Here is a 6,639-nt window from a genome sequence, read left to right as displayed (position 1 = left end):
TGTCAATAAAGTCTTAAATCAATTAATCAATCAATGCCGTTGAGAATCAGGGTCTCTGCCATCGATACGTGCTGGCTTTCCACCTAAAACGGGAGCGCGCATCTAGCCTGACTTGAGCCTGACTCTCAAGTCTGGCTTGAGTTAACGAGACTGAATCCTCCTTTGTGAAACAGGAAAATCCCGGCTTTGAACATCGGGTTAACTGAAGCTGGATAATGGACATGTTGATCGACTTAGTTGAACCACGTACATGAAACAGGGCCCTGATGGCCTGGGGATAGAAGCTTCTTCTGAGTCTTTCTGTGCTCGCCTTAAGACTCCGGTATCGCTTGCCTGACCACAGCAGTTCAAAGAGGCAGTTGTTCGGGTGGCTGGAGTCCTTGATGATTCTCTTAGCCTTCCCCCTGCACCGCTTGTTGTAAATGTTCTGGAGGGTGGGAAGCCCCCCTTCATTTGTGCGTTCGGCTAAACTCTTTCGGTGTCACTCTTTGTAGTCTGCTACGGTCTTGTGCAGTGCTATTCCCAAACCAGGAGGTGATGTTGCCAGTCAGGATGCTTACATCATGGTTCTCAAGACACTCATGCAATTTATTATCTAACTTTCAAACTATTGGAGGCTGAGATTGGGCTCTTTGGTGTATGAGTCAATGACAGACAGAAACTTTGGGACTTGACCAAGAATCAGCCAAATCAAACATCTACCACGAAGAGACTCGAACCCTCAATCTTCTGATTCAAAGTCAGATGCCTTATCCATTATGCCACATGGTCCTGTGGGTAGCAACTGCTATTTGTTTTTTGCCAGAGTCTATCCTTTTTCAATATTACCAGATTTATATGAATTCGGACCGATGGGCACATGTTTGGGGGGGGGGTTTCAACACTTACTATCACCTATTTCCTGGCTTTTGGAAAGATGCCTTTCATGCACATAAGGAACTGTTTCACCTGTATGGAAACTGAAATTACATCATGGTTCTCAAAACATGCATGCAGTTTCTTTTCTAACGTTCAAACTATTGGAAGCTGAGATTGGGCTCTTTGGTGTATGAGTCAATGACAGACAGAAACTTTGGGACTTGACCAAGAATCAGCCAAATCGAACATCAACCACGAAGGGACTCGAACGCTCTATCTTCTGATTCGAAGTCAGACGCCTTATCCATTAGGCCATGTGGTCCTGTGATTAGCAAATGCTGTTTGTTTTTTTCCCAGAGTCTATCCTTTTTCAATATTAGTGGATTTATATGAATTCAGACCGGTGGGCACATGTTTTGGGGGGGGGGGGGGGGGATTCAACACTTACTATCAACTATTTCCCGGCTTTTGGAAAGATGCCTTTCATGCACATTTCTGTGGAAGAGGAACTGTTGCTCCTGTATGGAAACTGAAATTACATCATGGTTCTCAAAACATGCATGCAGTTTCTTTTCTAACTTTCAAACTATTGGAAGCTGAGATTGGGCTCTTCGGTGTATGAGTCAATGACAGACAGAAACTTTGGGACTTGACCAAGAATCAGCCAAATCGAACATCAACCACGAAGGGACTCGAACACTCTATCTTCTGATTCGAAGTCAGACGCCTTATCCATTAGGCCATGTGGTCCTGTGATTAGCAAATGCTGTTTGTTTTTTGCCAGAGTCTATCCTTTTTCAATATTAGTGGATTTATATGAATTCAGACCGGTGGGCACATGTTTTGGGTGGGGGGGGGATTCAACACTTACTATCAACTATTTCCCGGCTTTTGGAAAGATGCCTTTCATGCACATTTCTGTGGAAGAGGAACTGTTGCTCCTGTATGGAAACTGAAATTACATCATGGTTCTCAAAACATGCATGCAATTTCTTTTCTAACTTTCAAACTATTGGAAGCTGAGATTGGGCTCTTCGGTGTATGAGTCAATGACAGACAGAAACTTTGGGGCTTGACCAAGAATCAGCCAAATCGAACATCAACCACAAAGGGACTCGTACCCTCAATCTTCTGATTCGAAGTCAGACTAGCAGATGCTGTTGCTTTTTTGCCAGTCTATCCTTTTTCAATATTACTGGATTAGAATTGAATAGTTGCACCTGAGTCACGTCAAGTTCTTCCATTCGTCACGTGACTACGGTGGTATGGCACGGTAGTTCGCTCTCATAAGTGACAGACCAATTAAGTTATTATTTCACCTCTAAAGAAAGAGAAATCCGCGCAACTTCAGGAAAAGGTTTTAATACACTAGATGTGTGAATGACACGTCCTGGCAACCGTGCAGAGACAAGACTGTTGTCTAAGAAACGTGAAATCGATTGGCGTTCTGCCAAACAAATTATGTCAGACAAAGACACCCCTGCTTGGGCGTCGCACCTAATTGCGGAGGTATCTATCATCAAAGATTCATTCAAGCTAAGGTTTGATGAGCTCAGTGAATTGATCAACGGAGTAAAGAAGGACACACGGGCTATTCTGCAAAGAATATCCAACGCGGAGAACCGTATCGGAGCGGTAGAAGACCAGATGGCCGTAGACGGCAAAACTTTGAAAGACCTGACGGGAGACGTGGACTACTTGAAAACCAAATTAACCTACATGGAAGCGCAGAGCAAGAGAAATAACATCGTATTGGTCGGCCTGAAAGAGGGAGAGGAAGCCGGTGACTCGAATAATATGATTAATGGCATTCTGAGATACATCCTGGATTTAAAGGACACTGACCAGGTACCAGAGGTAGAAAGGCACCATCGGACTCTCAGACCCAGACCAGACCCATCGGCACCTCCTCGTCCGTACATTATACGGCTGCTGAGATGGAACGACAGGCAGGACATCTTGAGAGCCGCGGGGAAGAAAAAGAAGCTGACATGGGGAGGAAGGCCGCTTCACGCATTCCAGGATCTACCAGTGGAAATTAAAAAGCAGCGCGCCGGTTATACCGACATCAAGAAGAAATTGTGGGACGCGGATGTCCGTAATGGTATACTGTACCCTGCGAGGCTGATAGTCACCATCGACGGCGAAACATCCATCTATAATAACCCCACGGATGCAGCGAAAGGATTGAAGATCAAGCTTCCTAATATTTTTGGCTAATGGACAGAGCATAGAGGTATGACATGCCCACCACTCACTGACAGTTGACAGTTGACAGTAGACATGACAACTGAGTTATTTAGTGTGGGTGATGAGCAAGATCCCGTGCAAGGTATGCAATGAACATTAAGGGCAGCCTCTTTCATTATACTGTTTATTATTATAATAATATTTTTTTTTGGTTTGTGTGTATGTATGTATATATATATATATATATATGTGTATATGTATGTATGTAGGTATGTAAGTATATATATATATTATTTTGTTTTCTGAGGTTATGTATTGCACTGCCCCTATAGTAATAATTTCGGATGCACGGATCATGCATTTAATTAAGGACATGGTCTGATCACTGCATGCGGATAACTGTGTAATCAGTTTGTTCACGGACAGGGGATGGACACAGGTTCTATCTCCCTTATATTATGTGTGTGCCCTTTTATTGGCACTTCTTGTATGGTTTGTTATGTGTTTTGTGTGTATTTCCCCTTGTTGGTGCAGACCATTGATAACTTCAACATATATTCAGTATTTCCCTTTTTATCCAACCTTTTCAACGAGCTAAAGCGCAGTATAATTTTTGATGGCCACAATTAACATGATTAGTTGGAATGTAAACGGGGTTTCAAATAAAACAAAGAGATATAAAGTCATTAGTCATTTGAAATCCCTGGACTGTGATGTTGCGATGTTGCAGGAGACACATTTGAAGGATGAGGACTCTATTAAGTTGAGACAGAGATGGGTAGGCCAGGCCTACTCAGCACCATTTACCGGGGCATCTAGGGGCGTCAGTATTTTAATAGCAAAACGACTGACGTTTAGACTATCTCAAAAAATTATTGACAAGGATGGCAGGTTTATCATTCTATCAGGTTTTTTACAAAATACTAAATGCACGTTAGTAAATGTCTATGCACCCAATATTGGTCAGGCCGAATTTCTATCCAAATTGAGTGTGGCATTATCTAATTTTGCGGTAGACCAGATTTATTTAGGAGGTGATCTCAACCTAGTTAGTGACCCGGCAGTGGATAGATCGGGCCACCCACTCATATCAGATGGTGCATTGTCAGCAGCGCTCAATGAGTTGCAGGTATCTCTGGCTTTGACAGACATATGGCGGGTAGTAAACTCTCTTGCCCGAGAATATACTTTCTATTCACACGCTCATAATTCGTACTCAAGGATTGATTACTTTCTTTTTTCACAATGTACAGTTGAGAATGTGATAGAGTGCAACATCCATAATATTATAATCTCAGATCATGCCCCCATGTCAGTGCGCTTAGCTCTCTCTGTAAACAATCACAAAAGTAAACAATGGAGATTTAACAACTATTTGCTAAAAGATCAAGAGTTTGTATCTTTGATAAATGAGAGAATAACTGAATTTATAAATATTAATCTAAAATCTGTCCCTTCAATACAAATGGTGTGGGAAGCATTCAAAGGAACTTGCAGAGGGTGGATTATTAGCTATTCTACAGCCAGAAAGAAGAAAATGATAATGAAGAAAAACAACTTAATATTAGAACTTAAGGCCGTAGAAACACAACACATGCTTAACCCTGGAAATATACAACTGAAAAATACTATGTTGATTCTTAAGACAGAGTTGCAATCAATTATACATGAGGAGACAGCGTTTGCTCTTTTCAGACTCAGTAGGAAATATTTTGAATCAGGAGATAAAGCCGGTAAGATGCTAGCACTAAGATTAAAACAATTAAAAAATCGCCAATCAATACCATTTATATGTGATAGTACAGGTGCAGTTATTTATGAACAAACAGAAATTAATAAAGCTTTCAGTGATTTTTATATTAAACTCTATCAGTCAGAAGGGTCTAAAAAACAGGAAGACATGGATATATTTTTTAAGGACATATCCTTACCCACATTACAAGAGGTAGAAAGGGAGCATTTAGAGGGTCCTATCAGAGAATCAGAAATAATATCTGCCATGAACCTCCTTTCAACAGGGAAAGCACCAGGGAATGATGGATACACCTTAGAGTTTTACAAACAGTTTCAACACAGGCTAATCCCACTGCTTACACTAGTATTCAATGACATAATAGTTCATCAATCCATGCCTCAGAGTATGTGCCAGGCTACTATCTCTTTGTTACCTAAACCTGATAAAGATCACTCACAAATGGGTAATTATCGTCCCTTAAGTTTATTGAACAGCGATTATAAGCTATTTGCTAAGATCCTGGCCATGCGCATAGAGACAGTCATGCCTTCACTGATCCACCTTGATCAAGTAGGGTTTATTAAAGGCCGCCACGTTTCTAATAATATGAGGAGACTATTTCATGTCATGTCAAAAGCGGGCAACCTACAACAACCAGCGGTAGCTTTATCTTTGGATGCTGAGAAAGCTTTCGACAGAATAGAATGGCACTATCTGTTTTATGTTCTTACCAGATTCGGTTTTGGACCCACGGTCATACATTGGGTGATGGCGCTCTACAACAAACCACTAGCTTCAATTAAAACAAATGGCATTATATCTCAACCGTTTCAGCGATTCAGGTCCACCCGACAGGGTTGTCCGGTTTCTCCATCACTCTTCATCCTCGCCCTCGAACCGCTGGCATGTGCCATACGAGCAGAGGAGAAAATCACGGGCATCAATATTGGGGGGGCATGACTTTAAAGCTAATCTGTATGCAGATGATGTACTATTAACACTAACACAACCCTGTCAATCAATCCCACAGGTGATGAAGCTGATTAAAGCATTTGGGGAGTTTTCAGGATATAAGGTGAACTTTAATAAGAGTGAAGCTATTCCTCTGAATAACCTGACCCATCCTTCACATATTGGTTCTGCCCCCTTACAGTGGAGATCACAAGGTATGAGATACCTCGGAATAAACATCCGGACACCTATAGACACGATTTTTGATTCTAATGGTCCACACCTCTTGAAGACAATTAGGGAGGATATTAAGAGATGGACAGTGTTACCCATTTCATTATGGGGTAGAGCAGAGATAATAAAAATGAATATTTTACCTAGAATATCATTTCTAATATCAGCTGTTCCACTCAAATTCCCCTCGTATTGGTTTAAAGAGATGAATAAGCTATTTACAGGTTTCTTATGGAGGGAGAAGACACCTAGAATCAGCTACAAGAAATTGATGAGACCAAGAAATAGCGGTGGACTTAGTATTCCGGATGTTTACTCATACTATCTCTCTTATAATGCCAGATTCCCCCTGTCATGGGGTTACATATGCAAGACAGAAATAGGCAGTTGGAAATGGATTGAGGAGAATATTTTATCAGAACTTAGTAAGACGGTATCCTTGGTATCATTATGGTTTCACCCCAAACCTAACTTTAAAATGGATAACCCGATAATAAGATTTTCATGTGAGATAATCAAAACCCTACAGAAACGGCTAGCCTTCAAAGGGATCTCTCTACCTTCATGCCCCATATGGTCTAACCCCCTGTTAATGGCTGGGGGCAGCACACTAGTAAATACTTCATGGCAGGGTAAAGGAATACATCAACTAGGACAGATTGTGAAGGATG

Source organism: Notolepis coatsorum (assembly GCF_963971535.1).
Source record: "Notolepis coatsorum genome assembly, chromosome: 4".
In the NCBI taxonomy this organism is placed as follows: domain Eukaryota; kingdom Metazoa; phylum Chordata; class Actinopteri; order Aulopiformes; family Paralepididae; genus Notolepis; species Notolepis coatsorum.
The sequence above is the reverse complement of the archived record's forward strand: the minus strand, read 5'-3'. Positions refer to the sequence as shown.